General features: G+C 40.6%; 1 protein-coding gene and 1 pseudogene across 2 annotated transcripts in view; one reads left to right on the top strand and one right to left on the bottom strand.

Moving 5' to 3' along the window:
* ANKRD44 (ankyrin repeat domain 44) overlaps window positions 1-26,361 on the top strand; it is a 317,527-nt gene that overhangs the window by 66,048 nt on the left and 225,118 nt on the right. The gene's annotated exons all lie outside the window — the stretch shown is intronic.
* On the bottom strand, window positions 1,914-3,141 carry LOC307188171 (eukaryotic peptide chain release factor subunit 1-like; annotated as a pseudogene). The gene is made up of 2 exons: window positions 2,953-3,141; window positions 1,914-2,916 (listed from the first exon to the last, which is right to left on the bottom strand). The product of its transcript is annotated as a eukaryotic peptide chain release factor subunit 1-like (transcript).

Genomic DNA, 26,361 nt, shown 5'->3' with positions numbered 1-26,361 from the left:
GATCCATAATGCATATTGGCAATATTAAAGGCTCTGAGAAGGTCTGCAGGAAAGAAACCTTTCAGTTAGTGTTTCCTAAGCGTATTTGACTCCTAGCACTGTGTGTGTTTGTGTGCGTGCGGGTGCATGTGTAATGCCTATTGGCATGTTCACACATTGACAAATTTAATTCTATTTTCCTTTTCTCCTTTTAAGTCATGAGCTTTTCTGACAGACTTCCCTGGCAATGGGAAATTCTCCTCTAATTTTTCAGACCTGATGTCTTGGTACACCTCAGAAACAGGACTGAGATTCAGAAAGAGAAAATTTGTCCTGGAAAGGAGGAGTAATCTTCAAATGCATGACCATTGTGGGCTGTATAACATGATTTTGCATACCTCCAGTCCAAAAAATCAAATTTATTCATGGTCAAGAGGATGTTTCTGAGCCTTTGCCAGCTGTGGATTATGTATCTGGGGAAAGCTGATGGAGAGGCCTTTGATCACAGGCGGGCTTGTTGTAGAATTTCCTGACTGCAAAGAGCAGACAGTTACTTTTAAGAGAGGATGGGTGTGTGTTAGGGTGGGCTGGAGAATGGGCCAGAAAATTGTGAGGTTTGGTTATTATGCAGTATACCATGTCCTCGGATCTGTCTTTCTGAGATGACTTATCTGCAGTAAAACATTACCACATGCTGCTGTGGTTAATCAAAAAAACTTACTTTAAGACTGCTGTAGCCACACTAAATCTAAACTGGGCACAAAGCGTTGTTTCTCTCAGAGAAGGACTCGCTGGAAACAAGTGAGGTCGAATCTAGCAATTTTGTAAAGGTTTCCTTTACGCTTCTAGCAACTGTCACTGGTGTCACTAGCTTGCCGTTTTTAGAACAGTTTCGGGGATTCCCATCTTGCTTCTTGCCCAGCTCTTCCTCTTAATTTCTGAAATACCTCGAGTTTAGTAGTTGAAGTCTGACCAACTTTTATTTTGCAATACGGGGGCCTCTCACTGCTGTGGCCTCTCCTGTTGCGGAGCACAGGCTCCGGATGCGCAGGCTCAGCGGCCGTGGCTCACGGGCCCAGCCGCTCCACGGCATGTGGGATCTTCCCGGACCGGGGCATGAACCCGTGTCCCCTGCATCGGCAGGCGGACTCTCAACCACTGTGCCACCAGGGAAGCCCTCTTTTTTTTTTTTTTAAGAAGGTACCAATCTGGTTTGACTTACCTCTTGAGTATATTTTTCTATGTAAGTTTTATTCCATAATTAACAATTCAACCATTGGTATTTTAGAAAATGCAGAAGTCATATGACCCCAAATGCATATATTATAAGGGAGTGTGTTTGAGAGATTAGCAGAAAAATGAAAAGCCCCTCTTCTGACTGAAAACCCACATTGAAGCCATTTGAGAAGAACTAGACTGATTGTATTTGGTATTTTTTTCGCCAATATTCACCACATATACTTCCTCTTATGCAGTCTAATCTGAGGATGCCATGTAAATGGGTCACTGTGAAATGCAGCAATTTAATTTTTCTCCAATCGAACGATCTCATTTCTATTAACTTTTGAAGGGTTACAGCAGTGAAAGTATTTTTGCTTCTATGTATGAAGTTTAAAAACATCATTTTTTTTCATAAAATACAAGAGCAGCCAATTTCACTGTCGAATAAAAATAAAAACTAGGATTTAAAAATTAGTCCAAAGTGGCATTTAGGAACTTAGCTGTAGGCTGCTGTGCTGATACCATGACAAACCAAAGTATAGGGTTGGGTCAGGTTTTGTTTCGGTTTTCTTTTCAATATCCAGTGCTCGTGGATTAAGTTCTAGAAATGTTCCAATTGTAAGGCAGGGATCTGTTTGGATTCCATCCTGGGTATGTTCCTTGGGTTGGATGCTGGAGGGTGAGGCACGTTTCGCCAGACCCATGTCAACTACCTAGTAATCATCAAAGTCAAAAAATTCATTGTCTCCTCCTTGGTATTCCATTCCCTGGAAATCTGCTCGGTACTGCAAGATACCTCCAATTGCACCAAATCCTTTCACAAACTGGGATCCTTCTTGTGCCTTATCTGTGACAATTTCCAACATAGCGCCAAATTTTTTTTTATAGTTGTCAGCAAACCATTCCAACAGGGGCATCATGCTCATGTTCTTGTCGTGTCTGTCTGTAAAATGAGATTTATCCTTCTCTTTCTCTGGAGTTGATAGAAAATTTTGTTCTCTTCTGTGCTTTGCCAGTGAGCAACATCTCTCTGGCTGACGTCATCAAAGTATCGCTCTATTAATTTCTTCTCTTGAATGAGCTTCACGTTGGAGAGGACTTCAGTAGATATCTCAATACCTTGGTTGAATCCACTTTTACCACCGTAGGATGTATCAACTAATTTAAAAACTTTTGATTGTAACCTCTGATCAAACATACCAGATAGACTTCGTTCAGTTTTAGTCAGCTGATCCAGCTAAAGCGAGACCAGTCACATTCACTTTGTCCCCAGAAATAAACAGCTGCCCCGCAGTCTGAGCTACTTTCCAGATAGAGTTAGGTCACTTCCCATTCTTAAATGGGCAAGATGCAGGCTGGTTGACCTCCTCCACCATGTTTCTTTGGGAGAGCCACAGTGAATTTGTGCAGGACTTCTCTTGTATTTCCTTGGAGTGTGCCAAAAAGTCACCACTACCATCTGTTACAATGATGCCAGCTGGCTGTCTTCTGGAAGCAGTGCCGTAAGAGCCTCTGGATGGAATTGGTTGTCCCACAAATACAGTGACGTATCAATTGGTTTGAAAGGTTCAAAGTCAATGTTGACTTTCTTTTCCTTTCCCTCTTCTGTTACAGTTGTAGCACGGTAAACTACCAGGCCATTTGGATGTACTTCGTTATAAAACTTGAGTCCTTGTTGTACAGATGTAATGGCTCCCAGGACTGAAAGGCGGTTTGCTAGTAACTTAAAGTAACTTAAAGTTTGCTAGTAACTTAAGGTAACTTAAAGTAACTTAAAGTTCCAAACTCCTCTGCTAACATTTTTGCCACTCTTGAAATCTGGTCTTTGGGAGGGACGGTCAGTGATATCATGCCTGTGCCTTTGCTGCGGGCGGCCTCCAAGCTCTTAATGAGCTTCTTACCCTTCCAGATCTCCATGTTCCTGTCGGCAGCGCTGGGGTCATCTGCTGTGTTCTCGCTGCCTTCTCCCTCAGGGCCCACTCTTTGGTGGCACTTGTTTGTTCATATCAAGGCTCGAATTACATTCCGTTGTTGGGTATACAGGTTTCTTTCTCCCGTTTGGTCGGTCTTACTTGCTTAAATGACATTCATTTGAGGAGGGACCTGCTGTTACCAGGAACAGCAGACGAGATCCTCTCAAATATTTTTGCAATTTGTGGCAGAAACTACTGATTGTCTCCCAGTATCCAGCCTTCCTTTCTTTGTTATTAATATAAACTTCTTCTAGAATACAGACTATATTTTCTAGCTTCCCTTGCCTCTAGGTATGGCTGTATGACTGCATTCTGACTAAAGGACTTACGTGTGAAATTTCTAGAAAGGGGGAAGCCTTTTTACCTCTTTCTTTCTTACTGATGCCTAGAATTGGATGGGATGGCTGGACTTGAGCAGCCTTGGTGGATCATGAAGTAGAAGCATGAAGTAGATGCTAAGGAGAGTTTTGCAGCAAGATAGATGGAACCTGGGTCTTCTCATTGCAGATCACTGTAGCAGTCCTGGGTAACTTCGTATTTAGACCTTGTTTACAGTGAGGGAGAAATATGCATCTATCTTGTTTAAGCCACTGCTGTTTGGGATTTTCTGAACTACACTGCTGAACCTAATCTATCATATTATGCTATCCTTAGGACTAAACCAGTTCTTTGTCAGGGTCATGACCATAGCATAGATCAAGATAAACTAAATTCGCCAAAAAGAATCTACTTACTAATCAAGCTACTTACAATCAAGCTGATTGATCAGACAGTTTTCAGAACACTATTGTCTTCACTTCATCGTTATTTGGCCTGACCATTTATATGGCAGGGTGTCAGGACATGATGGGGTTTGCTTACTAAATTGATTCAGCAAATTGAGTGCCTACTATATTCCAGGCATTGCGTTAGGCTCCAAGAATCCAGTGAAAGCAAAACAGCCATAGTCTCTGTTCTGACAGGGCTTAGAGTCTGGTGTAGAAAGATGGATATTAGTCAAATAACACACACAGTTACATAATTACTCTACAGACTGATAAGTGCTCTGAGGGAAAAGCACAGGAAGCTGCAAGAACCTGTGTAACAGGGGAATCTCATCTAGATGGGACAGTGGTAGGGTGGTGAGGGAAGGGTGTTTTGGACAAGGGCCTTTTGAATTGAGATCTGGAAGGTGAATTGGATTTAACTAGGTGAGGAAGAGTGTACAGAATGTTCTAGACAGAGGGAATTGTGCAGAAGCTGTGAGAAGGGAGAGGGCTGATGCATTTCAGGAGTGGAAGGGAAGCCACTGCATTCCCGTGCATTACTGGTGCACAGTAAATAAGGGAAAACGGCAGGAATAAACTAAGCTTATTTGGTAAGGATGTCACTTTTGTAAGGACTTAAGTATTATCTTTTATTACAATATTATTGTAGAGGATCTGAGCACTTAATTCCAAATCTATCACAAGATAGATAAAACAGTCAGACCTTTTGTATCTTTGGAGGTGATGCTCTGGGACATGTAATTAAGCTCCAGGTTTTTCTGCATGATTCTCTTTTGCAGTGATTTATATATTGTTTATCAACTGTCATTTAGACATTTGCACAGGTGGACAGTAGACACAAACAGAGCCAGCATTAAAGACATCACACCCATTGACGCTTCTAATGAGAACATTAATGCTGTGAGATATTTTTAATGAGCATAGGCTCCCTTGAATAGAGCTTCATTCCTAAAAAAAAAAGGGAGAGGACCAGAGTGGCTTGAATGCAAGTGAGTTGATAAGTCTCGTTTTTTGAGAAAAATATTGCTGAAATGGTACCTTTCTTTTTTTTTTTTTTTGCGGTATGCGGGCCTCTCACTGTTGTGGCCTCTCCTGTTGCGGGGGCCCTCTCTGGATGCGCAGGCCCAGCGGCCATGGCTCACAGGCCCAGCCGCTCCGCGGCATGTGGGATCTTCCCGGACCGGGGCACGAACCCGTGTCCCCTGAATCGGCAGGCGGACTCTCAAACACTGCGCCACCAGGGAAGCCCTGAAATGGTACCTTTTAAGTTAATGCTACTGAAAGTAAAAACAGCAGAGGCAGGAAAATATTTGTTTTCCAAACACATTTTATTTATAGGTTGGTGAGTTCTTAGAAAAGATGATTTAATAATTGATCCCTTCTTTGTTTTGAACAAATATAGTGTTTGGTGCCTTTCTTAAGCGCCGTAACTAGTACTGAAACATTCAAGAGTGCAGTACTATATGAGAACAAAGGTCTATTCTTAGGGGAAAAAATCAGCTATTATATGAGACTCACAATCGATGGCAAGCAACTTAAAGAAGTCGAATTTGCTCCAAAAATGAGTCTATGCTGCCTCTCATCAGCTCAGTTCTACACTGTTGCCATCTTTGCTGCTGCCAAGCCATCAAAGAACACTTTGTTTTGCCTATTTCCTTGGCTTCTAGTGAGAGACAGTCAGTAATGTCTTGCTTCTGTCGATTTTCCCTCTAGTATTTCTGAATGCTGCTATGCCTTTGCTGCTTCTGTAAGTCATTTTAATTACAGTATAGTGTATTTCTTCTTACCATGTGCTCTGTACAAACTTGGACTTGATGTGGTACAGCAGTTCTCTTTTTCTCATAGCTACAGTAAAATTTCTTTCTTCCTTCCTTCCCTCCTTCCTTCCCTCCTTCCTTCTTTCCTTCCTTCCTTCCTTCCTTCCTTCCTTTCTCTCTCTCTCTCCCCCCCTCCCCCTCTTTCTCTCTTTCCTTTCTTCTTTCTTTCTTTCTTTCTTTCTTTCTTTCTTTCTTTCTTTCTTTCTTTCTTTCTTTTTCCTTCCTTCCTTCCTTCCTTCCTTCCTTCCTTCCTTCCTTCCTTCCTTCCTTCCTTCCCTCCTTTATTTTTTTAGTCATTTGTTGAGGGGAGATATTGGCAGTTTGGGGATTAGATCGAGGCTACCTTTGTGATGAATGGAGAAAGAAAATTGAAACTTATTTAAAAGCTCCATTAAAGGGATATATAGATAGACAACACTTCTGTCCATAGAGTTGAAGGAAACGACTAGGCCCTGTGCACGATAAGGCTCAACACTGTAAGAATCAGCGAACACAAGAAATCTTCTGTAATATCCTCTTTTTATTGACCTACAGAAATATTTTTTGCGTATGTTCTCCTGTTGCTCCTTTTTTTCAATGTGTTCAGGCTCTACTATTGATTAGCTGGGGAGGTGGGTTCAGTTGTTCAGATACTTGTGAACGCTTTCAAGGTAAGAACGATGTGTCTTCTTAATCTGCTCTTAACTTAGGCAACAGACACATAGTAGATGCTTAGTGATGGTTTTTGAATGTATTTACATGCAGTCAGCCTTCAGGAGAGGAAAAGTGCCTACAACTTAAATTCTGATCCCGCCAAGAAAGCTTTGCAGATATAGTGCTTTGCAGCCTCTTTGGCCCATAGAAGGGGCAGGGGTTGGGAGATTCTGGATATAGCTCTGGGTCTGTATTGAGCATCTAGGTGGCATCGGTGGCATCTTTTGGGTTTTCACCTATTGGAGCATTATTATGTCCTATTTCTACCAGATGTGCCCTTATACTTCTATTCATTTGTCCAGGAGTGTCTTAGACTCAGAATTACTATTTGATGGTCATATAACAGATAGCCCTCATCAATTGACTCTATGTTTCAAGCCCTCACTGCAGTGCTGAGGGCCCTATTCAGAGTGAATTGTGTGGTGTTACTTCCCTTGATTTACTGTCCCTGAGAGCTCCGCCTGGAGCACCATTGCCTGAACCATTCATTTGCTCAAATGAATGACTTTGGACTACTTTGCATTGTTAGTTACTTGTTTTATTCCTGTAAACCTCACCTCCCCAGCTGTTTTATAGCTTCTAGAAGGCAGAGGTTGAATCTCAGACTACTTTTGATCCCCTCTCAGCATATAGTAGGGAATCAACAAATATTTGAATTTGGAAATTCCAAGTGAAGATAGTTTTTCTCTTGTGGAAAATTCTAGCAATATCATTCTATTTAGTTCTTTTGTAGAACCCAAGACCACGCTTAACTGGGTAAACAATTCCATATAGCTTACTAAGATTTTCACAGGCAAGCCTTCCTTCTTTCGTCTTAGCATTGTGTGTGTGTGTGTGTTGAGGCTGAAGTTTGTAATGCTTAACATGGAAAGCCCATAGGTGTAGGCCCATTCTCTCTGAAGGTGAAACGTAGGACTAATTGAACAAATGCTGTTAGCAATGAATAAGGAATGAAGTTTGAAAGATTTAGCATTGAGTATAGACTGTTGACCCTCTCTTCAGCCTTTTCTTAAAATGACTCTATTGAAAGGAGATATTAGAACTTACTGGAAGTGGTTTTCAGGTGAAATTTGGAGAGAGGCAATCAAATGGAGATTAAAAGGTTTAAAGTTTAGCAAAGTTTTGTCATTTTGGAAATCGAGGACCATTAAGGTGAAGTCAAGTTTGCGGTATTTACCTAACAGAAAACCATATGCTATTAAAAAGATGAGGTGGATAGGCATGGATGACATGGGAAAATATACAGAAAGTCAAAAGAGCAAGTTGTAGGACAGCTCTTAAAGTATGATCTCTATTATATAACAAAACAGAATAAGAGATTTCTGTATATAAACACATATAGCTATTTGCAGAAAGAAGTCTGGCAGGATGCACACCAGACAGACTGATGGCTGATTACCTCTGGGAAGTGAAGATGGGTGGGTTTTTTTGTTTACTCTATATTTTTGTATCGTGTGAGACTTTTAAACAGATAATATGTTTATATATTATTCGTTATGAAAAAAAGTACATCCAGTGGTCCCAAGACATTCCTCTGTCATTCCAGTTTTGTGGTGTCTTAGGAGAGAAAACTGAAAGAACAGTGTATGGTTTTGAATTGTTTCATTGCATTAGTTATCTTGGCCAAAGATGAGTGCAGTTACACTTGAGTTATTGCTAAACAATGAGAAGCTGTGATATGAAAGAGAATATAAGCAGTTTCTGTTTATTCCCTTTGTTAAGTCAATTTAGAAATCATCAGATATTGGTTGAAGAAAAAAGTACAGCCCTTAGTTTAATAATATCATTTATGTGATCTAATTTGTACTTTCTAGCAGTTCAACCTTAGTCAGAGACATCCAGTGGCTGAGAGGCATATTAATCATTTCTGGGAAGAAGCTAGGACACCACATTACGAAATGCTTTTGCGTCGTGTATCCCCCTGGATCCTTTTAAGAGCAATGGATGAAGTAGCACAGGAGGCACTGATTCTGCTTCATATAGGAGGAGATGGTCCCAGAGAAAATGATGACATAAACTGAGCCATAGAGCTGGTAAGTGACAGAGCATCAGCAACTGGATGGAGCCAGGCTCTCTGGTTTCAAATTTTGTTCTCTCTCCACCCAGCATGAGGGTGTGCACCATAGCAGAGCTGCCCAGGGTAAAATATACTGGGACCATGTTTTGTCCCAGTAAAGCTTCAAACCACTGAAAAGTGTTGTGAGAGAATATTAGGCTTGAAGGAAGAGGATGAGGGTCAAATAAGATAACAAATATGAAAGAACTTTCTTGGAAAGTGGTGAGGTGGTGTTTTGGTGATGAGTGGTATAACAACACGTTCCATCTGTCCTTGACATGCTTTGAGATGTGCCCGAGAGCTCTACTGTCTTTTTTTTTTTTTTTTTTTCAGTACGTGGGCCTCTCACTGTTGTGGCCTCTCTCGTTGTGGAGCACAGGCTCCGGATGTGCAGGCTCAGCGGCCATGGCTCACGGGCCCAGCCGCTCCGCGGCATGTGGGATCCTCCCGGACCGGGGCATGAACCTGTGTTCCCTGCATCGGCAGGCGGACTCTCGACCACTGCGCCACCAGGGAAGCCCTCTACTGTCTTTTAGATTCAAAAGCTGGTGCAGAAGATGGGGACAGATGAGGAGGGAAGAGAACCAGGAAAGGAACCTCATGGGATGACTTCTGTTTGGATCAGTGGACTCACTGCCATTAAGGCAGCTACTTTCTAGAAGGAAGTGGGCCTTACTCCAGACCTTACGGGCTCCTCTTCTCTTCTCCTGTGTGGACAGATTTTGAATGACAAATAGTTTTGTCATTGTGCCCATCCCCACGTGCTGTGATTGGAGCTGGGATGGTAGTTGCATATACAGAGCTCAGATCAAATGAAGTTCAACAGACAGCTGCCACATGGGTGCAACTTCCTGTATCTTTGGGTCTGGATGAGGGTTTGTGAAGAGCTGACTTATGACGGTGAGGCTTTGTGCTTCATTACCAGCCTCTAAGGCCTTGTGCTCCTTTGAGCATTGGATTTCTTAAGGACAGACTGGATTATCACCTCCTTGTTGTTGTTTTGTTAGGTTTTCAAAATGGGAAGTCTTGAGAACCAAATACCTTCATTTATTCAGAAGGTGAGAGTGTGGGACACAGTGGTTCAGGGTCATCCATCCATCTACTCATTCAGCATGTATTATATGCCTAATATTAGTGGACATTGGAGGGTGGTGATGGATACAAAAACCAATTCTGTTCTTGCCCTGAACTCATAATCTAGTGGGGAAGGGGAAGAAGAGACATGGAAATAGCTATTCCATTACAGTGTGCTAGGTGAAGCACCGGGCACATACTAGGTCCACAGAAATGGCCCATGAATGGACGTATTATAATAGGTGTATGAACAAGACCCTAGATTCAAGGCCTAGAGCAGAGCTTCTTAACCATGGTGCTATTGACATTTTGGGCCAGGTAATTCTCTCTTATGGGGGATTGTCTTGTGCACTGTAGGATGTTTAGCAGTATCCCTGGCCTCTACCTCCTAGATATCTGTGGCACTCCTTACCCAACTGTGACTATCAAAAATGTCTTCAGGAGTTGCCAAATGCCCCTGACAGGGCAACATCACCGTTGGTTAAGAACCACTGGCCTAGAGGAACATGGGGTTACCATTCCATGTTTGGCAGGGCTAGGGAAAGGTATTCATGGTAGGACATTCTTAATTGATTGATAATTCAGGTTCAGCTCAGTTTACCCCCAAGAAGTATGGCTGCTGACAATGACTTAGCTAAAGGCATTTTTGTCCAAATCTGGATTGATTTCCTTCCTTCTCCTCACCACAGAGAAAATATTCCATCAAACCCTGTATTCTTTTCTCTCTGGGTCCAATTTTCCAGTCTTCCTTTCAGTTGGGTGGGGCCAGGTGACTGAGCTCTGGCCAGTAGAATGTGGTCACTTTCTGGCCTCGTCCCTATAAAACCTCCCACATGTTCCTTTACTTTGTCTTTCATGGCTTGTTGACTGTAAGCACAGAATCCAGAAGAGGACCCTGAGGTCCTGGAAGGTGAGGGAAGCCCTGGAGGAAGAGGCCTGAGACCCTGAATGGCCACGTGGATCCCTGCCCTCTCCTAATCTGCATTGGACTGTAACACGAGAAAGAAACAAACTTACTGTGCAATAGTACTGACATTTAGGGGATGTTTGGCATAGTAGTTAGCTTTCTTGATTAATATACTCTCCCTTGCTCCCTCTCCTTTATTGGGTACCTCTCACATGTCATAAAAATACTACTTAATGTTACTTCTCTTTGGTCACTTGGTGACATGCACATGTCATAACCTAGGATATAGCCTTGTCTTAGCAGTACCTATGATATAATTAATTGTATACCTTCTTATCTCTCATGCTTTTCCTTTTCAAAATCTTCCTTGGAAGGGATGAGTGTTTGAATCTGCCTCTAGTGCTCTCTGAGACTCCTGGGACCCGGTCATGGAATAGGAGTTTTGGTTGCAATCCAAGCAGAAAATTCTTCCTGAATGCCGAGTTCATAGTAGCTTTATTCCCCACACGGTTCAAATGGTGACATTCTGAAGGCAGAGGAAGAAAGAGGACAGTCAATTCTTTTATTTAATTTTGGCAAGACTATGGGTTATGGTGCTCTGGGGAAATGCAGCCACGGATGCATCAACCTTTTTAAAAATTCTTGGCAGTTTAACCCTTTACGTCATAAACCTAAACACAGACAGTGCATCCTTGAAGAAAGCTTGTATTGGCTACATTTGTCAACAGTATCCCTCCTCCAAGATCATCCTTCCATCTGTGCTTGTGAAATGCAAGTTCTGTTTACTTTAATCAGTATTTATTTGCTACATTATTTGGGTTATGATTTTCGACATGTTGGACAGTTTTATGATTAGCTTAGCAATCCCTATTTTATATATCATTTGCTGCCAAGTTATAGATAAGCATAAGGGAGTTTTGTTTTTTTTTTCTAATCGTGATAATATTGTATCTACAGTGACAATATTGTATCTCTATTTGAGAGGCAGCATAGCAAAGTGGTTAAGAACGTGGACTCTGGAGCCCTACTGCCTAGGTTCTAATCCCAGTTTAGCATTTTACCTACTGTGTGACCTTGGGGCAAGTTGCTTAACTTCACTGGGCCTTGCTTTCAGGACAATAATTGTACCCACTTCATGGAGCTGTTGTGAGAACCAAAAGGGTTAATTTGTGTATGGACTTTAGGTGTGTGCCTGGCACAATATAAGTGCTTTGTAAATGTTATCCTTCAGTGTTTCTGTGCTCTGTATTTTTCATATATTCTAATTACATGGTAATCAAAAGGAGAAACTAGTTATTATTTAATTCATTAGGTCTTGAAACTTCCTCTATGCTTTTAAAGGACTTAATTAGCTAGAGTTATTACAACTCAGTTTGGAGAAAATTTTCTATTTTTATATACACACAGGAGGAAGTATGAAAAAATGAATTCCAAAATTTCATAGCATCATCTCTGGGAGGTTTGATTATGGATAATCTTAATTCACTGAAAATTTTCTCATGTGCATTTTTCTAGTCTCTGCACATGAGCCTATATTACTTGTAGCGTTTGTTATAACAGAAGAAGGACTAACATTTTTGACATTTCGTGTTCTATAGTCAAATCCTTTTTTTAGGAATTTAGTACTCCTGAATGTTTTATCTTTTTATCTGCTGATGTAAGTCTCTTTTCATTTCCTTTGCTCTTCCCAGTAATACTTACATTTATGTGCAGTTTTTTTTTTTTTTTTTTGCGGTACGCGAGCCTCTCACTGTTGTAGCCTCTCCTGTTGTGGAGCACAGGCTCGGGACGCGCAGGCTCAGCGGCCATGGCTCACGGGGCCCAGCCGCCCCGCGGCATGTGAGATCCTCCCAGACCGGGGCATGAACCCGTATCCCCTGCATCGGCAGGCGGGCTCTCAACCACTGTGCCACCAGGGAAGCCCTTATGTGCAGTTCTATAAGGATTTCTTCTTTTTTTTTTTAATCTTTGGTTGAACCATGTACCATTCTAAGTGCTCTACATTACATATACTATCTCACATAATTTCCCAACAATACTACTACTATCCCATTTTACATATGAGACAAGAAGTTAAGTAACATGCCCAAGATGACACACATATACATATATTTTTTCTATGTCATAATATTGACATTCAGTCCAGTAGTCCTCCACTGTAATAGCTCCTTTACTTTGCAGTGAAAATTGATTTGTGTATTTTTTGCCTCTGAGTCCTTGTGGGACTTTTTTTTTAATTCAAACAGAAAGTCACAAAAATTATAATCATCCTCATCAGTTCACTCAGTCCCATGTAGTTAACTTTTTTTTCATCTTGATCTTTTGTTAGCACTTTTATGAATTCATCAGTTTTCCATTAGAGTTCTGAAAATGCTTATTCACTCAGTTCAGCAGTATAGTCAGTTACCAGAAAACTGTACTTGTCAGAGTCTTTTCCATGAATTCCTTGAAGATGAAACCCTTTTATAGGAAATGTTTGCAAAAGCATCAGAGTACACCCAGAACTGTCTGTAAATGACAAAAGACTTAAAAATGACCACGGTTAAAGATTTGATGAAAGTTCATAATAATGCAATTGACAAGGAAATTTAGTTATTTATGATATATACATTTTAAAGTAATAACTAGAATTATGACTTATGACATTATACCAGAACATATAAGATTTTTAGAAATTTCATTTAATGTCTGAAACATTTATATTAACATATTTCCATACAAATAACACAAAGAAGGTTTAGTATTAGTTGGTTTTTTCTGTTTGTATTTTTATACTGCAGATTCTTATTAGTCATCAATTTTATACACATCAGTGTATACATGTCAATCCCAATTGCCCAATTCATCACACAACCATCCCCACCCCACCACGGTTTTCCCCCCTTGGTGTCCATACGTTTGTTCTCTACATCTCTGTCTCAACTTTTGCCCTGCAAACCGGTTCATCTGTACCATTTGTCGAGGTTCCACATACATGCGTTAATATATGATATTTGTTTTTCTCTTTCAAATTACTTCACTCTGTATGACAGTCTCTAGATCCATCCACATCTCAACAAATGACCCAATTTCGTTCCTTTTTATGGCTGAGTAATATTCCATTGTATATATGTACCACAACTTCTTTATCCGTTCGTCTGTCTGTGGGCATTTAGGTTGCTTCCATGACCTGGCTCTTGTAAATAGTGCTGCAGTGAACATTAGGGTGCATGTGTCTTTTTAAATTATGGTTTTCTCTGGGTATATGCCCAGCAGTGGGATTGCTGGATCATATGGTAATTCTATTTTTAGTTTTTTAAGGAACCTCCACACTGTTCTCCATAGTGGCTGTATCAATTTACATTCCCACCAACAGTGCAAGAGGGTTCCCTGTTCTCCACACCCTCTCCAGCATTTGTTGTTAGTAGAATTTCTGATGATACCTATTCTAACTGGTGTGAGGTGAAACCTCATTGTAGTTTTGATTTGCATTTCTCTAATAATTAGTGATGTTGAGCAGCTTTTCATGTGATTCTTGGCCATCCGTATGTCTTTTTTTGAGAAATATCTATTTCGGTCTTCTGCCCAGTTTTGGATGGGGTTCTTTGTTTCTTTAATATTGAGCTGCATGAGCTGTTTATATATTTTGGAGATTAATCCTTTGTCCGTTGATTCGTTTACAAATATTTTCTCCCATTCTGAGGGTTGTCTTTTCATCTTGTTTATGGTTTCCTTGGCTGTGCAAAAGCTTTGAAGTTTCATTAGGTCCCATTGGTTTATTTTTGTTTTTATTTCCATTTCTCTAGGAGGTGGGTCAAAAAAGATCTTGCTGTGATTTATGTCAAAGAGTGTTCTGCCTAGGTTTTCCTCTAAGAGTTTTATAATGTCCGGTCTTACATTTAGGTCTCGAATCCATTTTGAGTTTATTTTTGTGTATGGTGTTAGGGAGTGTTCTAATTTCATTCTTTTATGTGTAGCTGTCCAGTTTTCCCAGCACCACTTATTGAAGAGACCGTCTTTTCTCTATCGTATATCTTTGCCTCCTTTGTCATAGATTAGCTGACCATGGGTGCATGGGTTTATCTCTGGGCTTTCTATCTTGTTCCATTGATCTATGTTTCTCTTTTTGTGCCAGTACCATATCGTCTTGATTACTGTAGCTTTGTAGTATAGTCTGAAGTCAGGGAGTCTGATTCCTCCAGCTCCGTTTTTTTCCTCCAAGACTGCTTTGGCTATTCACGGTCTTTTGTGTCTCCATACAAATTTTGAGATGATTTGTTCTAGTTCTGTAAAAAATGCCATTGGTAATTTGATAGGGATTGAATTGAATCTGTAGATTGCTTTGGGTAGTAGAGTCATTTTCACAATTTTGATTCTTCCAATCCAAGAACATAGTATATCTCTCCATCTGTTGGTACCATCTATAATTTCTTTCATCAGTGTCTTATAGTTTTCTGCAGGCAGGTCTTTTGTTTCCCTAGGTAGGTTTATTCCTACGTATTTTATTCTTTTTGTTGCAATGGTAAATGAGAGTGTTTCCATAATTTCTCTTTCAGATTTTTCATCATTAGTGTATAGGAATGCAAGAGATTTCTGTGCATTAATCTTGTATCCTGCAACTTTACCAAATTCATTGATTAGCTCAATAAGTTTTCTGGTGGCATTTTTAGGATTCTCTATGTATAGTATCATGTCATCTGCAAACAGTGACAGTTTTACTTCTTCTTTTCCAATTTGTATTCCTTTTATTTCTTTTTCTTCTCTGATTGCCGTGACTAGGACTTCCAAAACTATGTTGAATAATACTGGTGAGAGTGGACATCCTTGTCTTGTTCCTGGTATTAGTGGAAATGCTTTCAGTTTTTCACCATTGAGAATGATGTTGGCTGTGGGTTTGTTGTATATGGCCTTTATTATATTGAGGTAGTTTTCCTCTTTGCCCACTTTCTGGAGATTTTTATCATAAATGGGTGTTGAATTTTGTCAAAGCTTTCTCTGCATCTATTGAGATGATCATATGGTTTTTCTCTTCAATTTGTTTATATGGTGTATCACATTGATTGATTTGCATATATTGAAAAATCTGTGCATCCCTGGGATAAATCCCAGTTGATCATGGTGTATGATCCTTTTAATGTGTTGTTGGATTCTGTTTGCTAGTATTTATTTTGTGGAGGATTTTTGCGTATATATTCATCTGTGATATTGGTCTGTAATTTTCTTTTTCTGTAGTATATTTTCCTGGTTTTGGTATCAGGGTGATGGTGGCTTCATAGAATGAGTTTGGGAGTTTTCCTTCCTCTGCAATTTTTTGGAAGAGTTTGAGAAGGATGGGTGTTAGCTCTTCTCTAAATGTTTGATAGAATTCACCTGTGAAGCCATCTGGTCCTGGACTTTTGTTTGTTGGAAGAGTTTTAATCACAGTTTCAATTTCATTACTTGTGATTGGTCTGTTCATATTTTCTGTTTCTTCCTGGTTCAGTCTTGGAAGCTTATACCTTTCTAAGAATTTGTCCATTTCTTCCAGGTTGTCCATTTTATTGGCATAGAGTTGCTTGTAGTCGTCTCTTAGGATACTTTGTATTTCTTCAGTGTCTGTTGTAACTTCTCCTTTTTCATTTCTAATTTAATTGATTTGAGTCCTCTCCCTCTTATTCTTAATGAGTCTGGCTAATGGTTTATCAATTTTCTTTATCTTCTCAAAGAACCAACTTTTAGTTTTATTGATCTTTGCTACTGTTTTCTTTGTTTCTATTTCATTTATTTCTGCTCTGATGTTTATGATTTTTTTCCTTCTGCTAACTTTGGGCTTTGTTCTTCTTTCTCTAGTTCCTTTAGGTGTAAGTTTAGATTGTTTACTTGAGATTTTTCTTGTTTCTTGAGGTAGGCTTGTATAGCTATAAACTTCCCTCTTAGAACTGCTTTTGCTGCATCCCATAGGTTTTGGATCATCATGTTTTCATTGTCATTTGTCTCTAGGTGTTTTTTGACTTCCTCTTTGATTTCTTCAGTGATCTCTTGGTTATTTAGTAACGTATTGTTTAGCCTTCATGTGTTTGTGTTTCTTACGTTTCTTTCCCTGTAATTCATTTCTAATCTCATAGCATTGTGGTCAGAAAAGATGCTTGATATGATTTCAGTTTTCTTAAATTTACTGAGGCTTGATCTGAGACCCAAGGTGTGATCTATCCTGGAGAAGATTCCATGCTCACCTGAGAAGAAAGTGTAATCTGCTGTTTTTGGATGGAATGTTCTATAAATATCAATTAGATCTATCTGGCCTGTTGTGTCATTTAAAGCTTCTGTTTCCTTATTTATTTTCATTTTGGATGATCTGTCCAGTTGTGTGAGTGAGGTGTTAAAGTCCCCCATTAGTATGGTGTTACTGTCAGTTTCCTCTTTTGTAGCTGTTAGCAGTCACCTTATGTATTGAGTTGCTCCTATGTTGGGTGCATATATATTTAGAATTGTTATATCTTCTTCTTGGATTGATCCCTTGATCATTATGTAGTGTCCTTCCTTGTCTCTTGTAACATTCTTTATTTTAAAGTCTATTTTATCTGATATGAGTATAGCTACTCCAGCTTTCTTTTGATTTCCATTTGCATGGAATATCTTTTTCCATCCCCTCACTTTCAGTCTTTATGTGTCCCTAGGTCTGAAGTGGGTCTCTTGTAGACAGCATATATATGGGTCTCATTTTTGTATCCATTCAGCAAGCCTGTGTCTTTTGGTTGGAGCATTTAATTCATTCACGTTTGAGGTAATTATCGATATGTATGTTCCTGTGACCATTTTCTTAATTGTTTTGGGTTTGTTTTTGGAGGTCCTTTTCTTCTTTTGTGTTTCCAACTTAGAGAAGTTCCTTTAGCATTTGTTGTAGAGCTGGATTGGTGGTGCTGAATTCTCTTAACTTTTGCTTGTCTGTAAAGCTTTTGATTTTTCCATTGAATCAGAATGATATCCTTGTCAGGTAGAGTAATTTTGGTTGTAGGTTCTTCCCTTTCATTACTTTAAGTATATCATGCCACTCCCTTCTGGCTTGTAGAGTTTCTGCTGAGAAATCAGCTGTTAACCTTATGGGAGTTCCCTTGTACGCTATTTGTCGTTTTTCCCTTGCTGCTTTCAATAATTTTTCTTTGTCTTTAATTTTTGTCAGTTTGATTACCATGTGTCCTGGCGTGTTTCTCCTTGGGTTTATCCTGTATGGGACTTGCTGCGCCTCCTGGACTTGGGTGGCTATTTCCTTTCCCATGTTAGGGAAGTTTTCGACTATAATCTCTTCAAATATTTTCTCGGGTCCTTTCTCTCTCTCTTCTCCTTCTGGGACCCCTATAATGTGAATATTGTTGTGTTTAATGTTGTCCCAGAGGTCTCTTAGGCTTTCTTCCTTTCTTTTCATTCTTTTTTATTTATTCTGTTCCACAGCAGTGAATTCCACCATTCTGTCTTCCAGGTCACTTATCCGTTCTTCTGCCTCAGTTATTCTGCTATTGATTTCTTCTAGTGTAGTTTTCATTTCAGTTATTGTATTGTTCGTATCTTATTTTTGTTCTTTAATTCTTCTAGGTCTTTGTTAAACATTTCTTGCATCTTCTCGATCTTTGCCTCCATTCTTTTTCCGAGGTCCTGGATCATCTTCACTATCATTATTCTGAATTCTTTTTCTGGAATGTTGCCTATCTCCACTTTAGTTACTTGTTTTTCTGGGATTTTATCCTGTTCCTTCATCTGGTACATAGCCCTCTGCCTTTTCATCTTGTCTGTCTTTCTGTGAATGTGGTTTTTGTTCCACAGGCTGCAGGATTGTAGTTCTTCTTGCTTCTGCTGTCTGCCCTCCGGTGGATGAGGCTATCTAAGAGGCTTGATGGGAGAGACTGGTGGTGGGTAGAGCTGACTGTTGCTCTGGTGGGCAGAGCTCAGTAAAACTTTAATCCACTTGACTGCTGATGGGTGGGGCTGGGTTCCCTCTGTGTTGGTTGTTTGGCCTGAGGCAACCCAACACTGGAGCCTACCTGGGCTCTTTGCTGGGGCTAATGGCAGACTCTGGGAGGGCTCACACCAAGGAGTACTTCCCAGAACTTCTGCTGCCAGTGTCCTTGTCCCCACGATGAGGCACAGCCACCCCCTTCCTCTGCAGGAGACCCTCCGACACTAGCAGGTAGGTGTGGTTCAGTCTCCCCTGTGGTCACTGCTCCTTCTCCTGGGTCCTGATGCACACATTACTTTGTGTGTGCCCTCCAAGAGTGGAGTCTCTGTTTCCCCTAGTCCTGTCAAAGTCCTGCAATCAATTCCCTAGGCTTCAAAGTCTGATTTTCTAGGAATTCCTCCTCCCGTTGCTGGACCACCAGGTTGGGAAGCCTGACGTGGGGCTCAGAACCTTCACTCCAGTGGGTGGACTTCTGTGGTATAAGTGTTCTCCAGTCTATGAGTCACCCACCCACCAGGTATGGGATTTGATTTTACTGTGATTTCACCCCTCCTACCATCTCATTGTGGCTTCTCCTTTGTCTTTGGATGTCGGGTATCTTTTTTGGTGAGGTCCAGTGTCTTCCTGTCGATGATTGTCCAGCAGCTAGTTGTGATTCTGGTGTTCTTGCAAAAGGGAGTGAGAGCATGTCCTTCTACTCAGCCATCTTGGTTCCTCTCTGGGCTAGATTCTTCTATAAGGATTTCTTAAAATATAAATTATCTATTAAATTATCTGCTTGGTCTTCATAACCAACCCATCAGGTGTGATCCCAGCTTTGCCCATGAGTAAAATAAGCTACTAGAAGTGGACTTGCTCTGGGACTTCCCTGGTGGTGTAGTGGTTAAGAATCCGCCTGCCATTGCAGGGGACACGGGTTCGAGCCCTGGTCCGGGAAGATCCCACATGCTGCGGAGCATCTAAGCCCATGCACTGCAACTATTGAAGCCCACATTGCTTGAGTCCATGCTCTGCAACAAGAGAAGCCACCGCAATGACAAGCCCGTACAACGCAACGAAGTGTAGCCCCCGCTTGCCTCAACTAGAGAAAGCCCAGATGCAGCAACGAAGACCAAACGCAGCCAAAAAGAAAAGAAAGAAATGGACTTACCCCAACATATGCCACCAGTAAGTGGCAGGAGCAGGGCTGGAACTGAGGTCTTCGGACCCCCGGGCTAGTTCTCATTCTACTCTGCTGTGATTCTGACCCCTCTTTCTCACAGGTCAGCTGTCTTTTTCTTCCTGCCCCAAGAGGATAACCTTTGGTTAAAACAAAAACATTTTCTTGTTTTTTTTTTTTTTTGGCGGTACGCGGGCCTCTCACTGTTGTGGCCTCTCCCGTTGCACAGGCTCTGGATGCGCAGGCTCAGCGGCCATGGCTCACGGGCCTAGCCGCTCCGCGGCATGTGGGATCTTCGCGGACCGGGGCACGAACCCGTGTCTCCTGCATCGGCAGGCGGACTCTCAACCACTGCGCCACCAGGGAATCCCTTTCTTGGTTATTTTTAATAGGTAAGCAGGATTGGGACATGCACATGGGATCAGGCAGGACAAGCAGAGGAGACTGCATTCCAGGGGTTTTCACACCTTAAGTTGTGTGAATCAGGAGGTATTCATGAAACCCCAGGTGGGGTCATTGTGCTTATCCCTTTCCAGAATCTGGAAAGGGACCAGCGATGCCACATGACACCCAGCTCTTGAGGAGCTTGGCCCATTCTAGCTCCATACACTATTTCTGCAGTCCCGTGTCAGCTCTTCCTGAAAGCAAAGCTTCAGACCACCCATTAGCAAATAATTTCTTTTTCAAGAAGTTGCCCCGAAGCCATTTCTTTACATGAAAGCTTTTAGTTCATCCCTACCCTAGAAATTCAGTTTACCACCAAAGGAAGTTTTTTAGAGGCGGTTTTTATTATTTCTTTTAAAGAGAAGTATCAGGACAGGGCTTGATGGAAGCAATAAAGAAAACCATTAAAATAGATTGCGAATTAGGCTGCTGCTTCCTGGTGAAGATGGCAGCAGTGGGCGTTTTCCAGCTCACATGGTGATGTGGTTGTTATAACAGTAGCCAATGGCTGGGCGTCCAGGCCACAGTTAGACTGACTATTGTGTAGCTGGTCACTGGAAGCTCTCAGGGAATTGGGTCCAAATTGGGATCCCTTTTTAAAATCAGACTCTGAGATCTAATTTCATAAGGAGAAATAGAGTTATGAAAGAAAGTAATGTAATAGAGAAGAATCTGAAGACATGGATTCTAACTCCCACGTTATTATGGGCTAATTACCTATGTGACTTTAGGAATGTCGCTTCACAGCTCTGGGCCTCAACTTCCTGACCTGTAGAATGAGGTGGTTGGATCACATCTGTGGTACCTGACCCTCACCATGCATCAGGATCACCTGAGGAGTGCCTAAAAAAAATACAGTACCCCAGCCTCATCCATAGAGACTCTGATTTAATTGCTGTGGGGTACGCCCAGCATCGGTATTTCTAAAAGTTGTGCAGGGGATTCAAATGTGCAGCCCAGTTGGATCAACTCTAAAATACCCTCTAGCCGTAACAGTCTATTCTAAAATATATATAGCTGGTCTCTTACCAAGGGATTTATAAGCTACACAACAGCTTGTAAATGGGTTTACTATAATGAAGAACACTGATCATTTTTGTCTTGAAAAACATAGAAAAGTTATTAAAGAGTCATTGAAGCTATGTCATTGATTTGTACAATAAGCTAATTCTGCAGGGGAAGCCATAAAAGTTTTCTTCTATGAGGCATGGAGGATAGGAGAAAGAGAGTTTAACATAGCCAGAAGGGAGGAATTGCTGTTTTTAGGTAACTGAAAGCGTTTTTCCTCAGAGTTTATGTTGGGAGAACTGATTCATAGGCCTAGAAGAGAATGTTTGGGTTGCAAATTACTTTTAAGGTAAGCACAGTAATTTCTAACTGATACCTCTTTTTAAATCCCAAGGCAGAAATCATCTTTTTATAAATGCCAGATTATTAGGTCTGGTTTGGGGTCAAAATTCCAGTCCTTGCTAAAGCAAATTACCCTTCCTTGGGAATCAAATTCCCCCAAACCAGATTTATTTTTAAAGGCATTGCACTGGAAAACATAAGATTAATTGAACATTCCTTTTATTTACTTAGTTTCAAATTATTAACCGTATAGGAATTGGGCTGAATGATTTCATAGTTTATACTTGGATATCAAAAGAAAAATTAAGAGACGTGGCATCAAATTTGATACTGAAGGTTTCCTCACAAGTACTTTCTGTTCAAGCCTTTGGTTCCTTGGATCCCCAAAGGTGGTTATCCTCCAGCACATAAGCCGGTCATAGTAAATCCAAAGCCCAAGGTCACCTCTCTTCCGTCCCTCGCTCCCTCCCCACCACACACATAAAAAGCTCTGGCTATGTAATCCTCTTTTGTGTCAGAAGAATCTAGGCAAGATTGAGAACTGTTGTTTCTTGCAAACAGGAAGGCACCATCTATAGCCATGATAAACTTCACATTTGTTTTGAATCTAGAGCCTGTGAGCTATAACAATCCTATACCAGGAAAGGATAATAACTGACCTCATGTGGCATCGGGTGGGAACAGATATAATTAGATAAGAGGCACTTTTAAAACTATCAACGTTTCTACTTATTACTAGCCATTGACTCCTTTTCCTAAAAAGAAAATTGAGTTTGTATTTGAAAATTCTATGAGGCTTAAAAAAAAAAAAAATCAGGTGTTAGTTTTTTAAGTACAGAAAAGCATAATGAAGAAAAGAAAAATGACCCCAAATTCATCACCCAGGTAATCCTGTAAACATTAGAAACTCAAATGTCCAAAACGGGCACAAAAGACTACTCCTTAGATATCTACTTTTTTAAAAAAAAAATAAGTATATATTTACAATATTCTGTTAATTTCTGCTGTACAGCAAAGTGATTTGGTTCTTAGAGATATACTTTTTTTTTTTTTTTTGCGGTACGTGGGCCTCTCACTGTTGTGGGCTCTCCCGTTGTGGAGCACAGGCTCCGGACGCGCAGGCTCAGCGGCCATGGCTCACGGGCCCGGCTGCTCCGCGGCATGTGGGATCTTCCCGGACCGGGGCACGAACCCGCGTACCCTGCATCGGCAGGCGGACTCTCAACCACTGCGCCAACAGGGAAGCCCTTAGATATCTACTCTTAATAGATAACTATTTTTTTATTTAAAAAATGAGGCTAGAATATAATAACAACTAATTTTTTTTTTTTTTTGCCCACTTAGGTGCCAATTCCTATTCTAACTTCTAATTCCCTAACAACTATTACAAGGTAGATACTATTATTATCCTCACCTTACAAATGAGAAAAGATGCTAAATAATTTATCCAAGGTCATGGTTAATATGCAGCAGGGCTGAGATTTGAACTCAGGTCACCTGGCTTCCAAGGCCCAACTCATAAACCATTTCTCTATGCTGTATATCATAGAATTTTGGGGACTTAAACTGTAGAAAGTTCTCATTATGCTTGCTAAGTAGCTAGACTGCTATGAAAATTGTGAATTATTATCTTAGGTTCTGAAGAACTCATCTCAAGACCATCTCCTTCTGCTCCTTTTCCAGAACTGCCCTTTGGGATCAGCTCAGAAAAGTAGAATTTGTTTTGTTTTGTTTTAATTGGACTAGAGTTGATTTACAGATTTTGGTTTTAATACCCGAAAGATTATGCAACTTTATATATATAGTGTTTCAGATTAAAATTAATATGTTTATAAGGAGGAAAATGCCAATTGTGCATACAGTGTATTGAAACTGATTTTCCTGTTTGTTCTCCTTCCTTTTTCATTTATTCAGTTTTTTCTCCCCCTTAATTCTCTTTAAACTATGGTCAGGATTTAAGCCATGGAGAACCACTTCCCTCAGAGCAATGACAGTGGTGGTGGTGGTGTTTCTTGTACTCTGCCTGTTGAAGCCTAGGATGAGTTGCCTTCTAGAATGCAGAATGTGCTCAGGGAGCAGTTTAAGGGACCAAGATCCTTTCTCTAGTTGTAATCAATATCTCAGAAGCCAATATTTCATAAATACAGATAGAAAATTCTTTTCCTACATGCAGTCTATTACACATGTGGAGGTGCATCCCCCACTTTGGGGGGCTTGCTTACACATTTGTAGAGTCATAGATTTATTCGTTCATCAGACTTTTTTCTTTAAAATTTTTTTTGGAATTCAAAAACTTATTTGTTTTATAAGTAATAAGGGGAAGCGTGCATTTGTTGTATAAGTAATAAGTGGAAACATACAAGTAGACATAACCATCAGATTTACAAGAATTAAAATCTGAAAATAACAAATGTTGGAGAGGCTGTAGGTACACAGAAACTCTCACAATGCTGCTTCTGGGAGTGTAAAGTGTTACAACCATTTGGAGAGTAATTTGGAGATGGTCAAGTTGAAGCTGTGTACACCCTACAACCTAGCGATTCCATTCCTGGGTCTATACCCATAGGAAACCCTTGCATCTGTGTTTAAGGAAACAAGTACAAGAATGTTCACCACAGCATTGTTTGTAATGAAAAACAGACAAACTGGAAACAAACCTAACTGAAATGGAGAACTAGAGTGGTTATTTTTCATGCAGTGGAATACTATACAGGTGTAAAAATGGATTAAGTAGAACTATGAGCACCAACATAAGTAAATCTCCAAAACATTATATTGAACGGAAAAGGCAAGCTTCAGGAGTATATGGATACTGTGACTCCACATAAACCTTTAAAACATTATGTTGTTCATGGTTATAAACACACCCAGTAAATATTTTAAAACGTGTATGGGATTGATGACTACCGATATCAGGGTAGTGGTTTACTGTGGAGTGGAAGATGGGTGATGGATGTGGGGCTTTACTTAACATCTGTTATGTTTCACTTCTTAAACTGGTTAGTAGGTCTGTAATTATCTAAATTGTTTCGTATGCTTTAAGTATGTCACAGTTTAAGAATAGTAAAGAAAACAAGTATCTTGTACAAGTACATTAATTTCAAAGTAATTTATACAGCACTGACTTTTATGCTGACATGAAGAAAAGTGCTCCTGGAATATTCCTCCTGTTTCTTTTTTTTTTTTTTTTTAACATCTTTATTGGGGTATAATTGCTCTACAGTGGTGTGTTAGTTTCTGCTTTATAACAAAGTGAATCAGTCATACATAAACATATGTTCCCATATGTCTTCCCTCTTGCGTCTCCCTCCCTCCCACCCTCCCTATCCCACCCCTCCAGGCTGTCACAAAGCACCGAGCCAATATCCTTGTGCCATGCGGCTGCTTACCACTAGCTATCTACCTTACTACGTTTGTTAGTGTGTATATGTCCATGACTCTCTCTCGCCCTGTCACTGCTCACCCTTCCCCCTCCCCATAACCTCAAGTCCATTCTCTAGGAGGTCTGCGTCTTTATTCCTGCCTTACCCCTAGGTTCTTCATGACATTTTTTTTTCTTAAATTCCATATATATGTGTTAGCATACGGTATTTGTCTTTTTCTTTCTGACTTACTTCACTCTGTATGACAGACTCTAGGTCTATCCACCTCACTACAAATAGCTCAATTTCGTTTCTTTTTATGGCTGAGTAATATTCCATTGTATATATGCGCCACATCTTCTTTATCCATTCATCCGATAATGGGCACTTAGGTTCCTCCTGTTTCTTACCTACACAATTATTTGTGTAGGTAAGGACAGTAAACAGGGCAGCTTTCTAAAGCTTGTTAAAATAAAGGGAGTCTTTTCTGCTAAGCTTTTACTCTCTTTCGTTCCTTCCTTCCATATTCTCTAAGGCTTTTCCCTGCTTTAGGAGATTTGTCTGTTTGGCCTGATTCTAATTTCCTCTGTAGAATATCTTCCCTTGGGAGATGAGATGCAAGCTTCCTTTTTGTGTTAGTGCTTTCTCCTATTACATATATAAAAGCAAAGAATCTTCTTTTTAGCGATTTACACTACATGATCCATTTGGTTAATTGTCTTCTGGTCTTCCCAGACTCTGATTATTTTCAAGAATAATCAGGGTCCCATTTGCTTTCACAGTGCCAGAAAATTTTGTTTTATTCATTGTTTTTTAAAAAACCCTCATATCCTTTATGAATTTCTTGTATTTATCACTCTATACTCTGCATTTATTTATTAGTCAGGATTTTGTTGGATGCAAGTGACAGAAATCCCTCTCAAACTAGTTTAAGCAAAAATGTTACGTTTTGGAGACGGATGGTAGTGATGGTTGTAAAGCAGCGTGGATGTACTTAATGCCACAGAACTGTACACTTTATTTATTTTTTGCAGTACGTGGGCCTCTCACTGTTGTGGCCTCTCCCGTTGTGAAGCACAGGCTCCGGACGCGCAGGCTCAGTGGCCATGGCTCACGGGCCCAGCCGCTCCACGGCATGTGGGATCTTCCCAGACCGGGGCATGAACCCGTGTCCCCTGCATCGGCAGGCGGACTCTCAGCCACTGCGCCACCAGGGAAGCCCAGAACTGTACACTTTTAAAAAGTGACTTTATGGGCCCCCCTGTACTGGGAAGTCTAAAAGGGCTTCAGGAAACTTTTTTTTTCATTTTATTCCTTGGACACCCAATGTTTAACTTCTCATCATTTCTTTTTTAAGTTTCAGAAGTGCAAGTTTCCTTCCGTATGTGACAGATTCATGTGGGAGGTGGGAGTGTACTGTGGGATGGGTCCCAGGTGATTTCATGGAGAAGCTGGCTACTGAACTGTGGTTATTGGCTTGGGAGCAGTTAAAAGAAAAGTTCTCAAAGTAAATTGATCAGCTTGAGCAAGGGTGTGAAGATGGGAAAATTCAGGAAAATAGTCCACTTTGGCTCTCAAATGCCCTGTACCGTGTGTGCAGAGTGAAGGGGTGTGGTATAGCTGAGTTCAAGAAAGGTGGCCGGGAATAGC

This window comes from Stenella coeruleoalba (assembly GCF_951394435.1).
Source record: "Stenella coeruleoalba genome assembly, chromosome: 6".
Classification (NCBI taxonomy): Eukaryota; Metazoa; Chordata; class Mammalia; order Artiodactyla; family Delphinidae; genus Stenella; species Stenella coeruleoalba.
This window is presented reverse-complemented; position numbering and strand designations above follow the sequence as displayed.